This window comes from Hylobates moloch, unplaced genomic scaffold (genome assembly GCF_009828535.3).
Source record: "Hylobates moloch isolate HMO894 unplaced genomic scaffold, HMol_V3 SCAFFOLD_5041, whole genome shotgun sequence".
Lineage (NCBI taxonomy): Eukaryota > Metazoa > Chordata > Mammalia > Primates > Hylobatidae > Hylobates > Hylobates moloch.
The window spans coordinates 3,537-4,982 of record NW_026657316.1 but is presented as its reverse complement, the minus strand read 5'-3'; the positions used below and the strand labels follow the sequence as shown (position 1 = coordinate 4,982).

Here is a 1,446-nt window from a genome sequence, read left to right as displayed (position 1 = left end):
CTTCTTAAAAAAACATACAAGCAGCCAACAAATATATGGAAAAAATGTTAAGATCACTAATCATCAGAGAAATGCAAATTAAAACCACAAGGAGATACCATCTCACACCAGTTAGAATGGCTATTATTAAAAAGTCACAAAATAATAGATGTTAGTAAGGATGCAGAGAAAAAGGAACACTTATACACTGTTGGTGGGAATGTAAATTAGTTCAACGCCTATGGAAAACAATATGAAGATTTCTCAAAGAACTAAAAGTAGATCAATCTACTATACAACCCAGCAATTCCCATTATTGGGTATCTACCTAAAGGAAAATAAATTATTCTTTCAAAAAGTACGTGCAGATCCTTTTGTAGTTCATGAACATGATGATTGGGTGTTCATGCACATGTGTTAGAGGTGCCACCCTTTGAATCTTGTTATGACATCAGCACGTTATCCATTTGACCTGAAAAGGAAAAAAAAAGGCACTTGAACTCATATATTAACACAGCACTATTCACAATAACAAAGGCATGGAATCAACTTATGTGTCCATCAGTGGTGTATTGGATAAAGCAAATGTGATACATGTACACCATAGAATACTACATAGCCATAAAAATGAATAAAATCACATCCTTTGCAGCAACATGAATGGAGCTGGAGACAATAAGTGAATTAATGCAGAAACAGAAAATCAAATACTGCATATTCTTACTTACAAGTGAGAACTAAAGAACAGGTTCTCATGAAAATAAAGATAGAAGCAATAGAAACTGGAGACTCCAAAAGGGGAGAGGGAGTGAGGGAGCAAGAGTTGGAAAAACTACTTACTGGATACTATGTTCGCTATTTCAGTGATAGATTCACTAGAAGCCCAAACCCCAGCATTATGCAATATGCCCATGTAACGAATCTGCACATTACCCCCAGAATCTATGATATAGATAATCTATTATATATATAAAATACATATATAATCTATTATATGTCTATATCCTATATAGATATTATAGTTATGTATCGATTATATGTTTTTATATATAATAGATGTTTATATCCTGTATATATTTAAAAATTTATGAACACTCAGATTTTGGCTTACCATATGGCTTCTCTTGATAAATGTTTCATGTGTACTTGAAGAAAACCTGTATGCTGCCGTTGTTGGGTAAAGTCTTCTATAAATGTCCATTCAGCACGTCGATTGAGAGTGTTACTCAAGACTATCTCCTTATTAGATTTTGCCTTCTTGTTCTATTCATTCCTGAGAGAGGAGTTTTGAAATTTCCAACTGTAATTGTGGATTTTTTTCCTTCCTTCAGTTCTCTCAGTTTTTGTTTCGTGTATTTTGAAGTTGTGTATTTAGGTGCATACACACTTAGGATCATGTTTTAAGTGTTCTTGATGAATTGGTACTTATTAATCATTGTGAAATTTCCCTCCTTATCTCTGGTGATA

The 1,446-nt window shown here is 33.2% G+C and overlaps 1 non-coding gene across 1 annotated transcript; it reads left to right on the top strand.

Annotated features, from left to right (window-relative positions):
• The first annotated feature begins 347 nt into the window (after positions 1 to 347).
• Positions 348 to 452, top strand: LOC116465419 (small nucleolar RNA U13). The gene has a single exon (XR_004247191.1). It is a non-coding gene; the product is annotated as a small nucleolar RNA U13 (small nucleolar RNA).
• Positions 453 to 1,446: the final 994 nt, after the last annotated feature.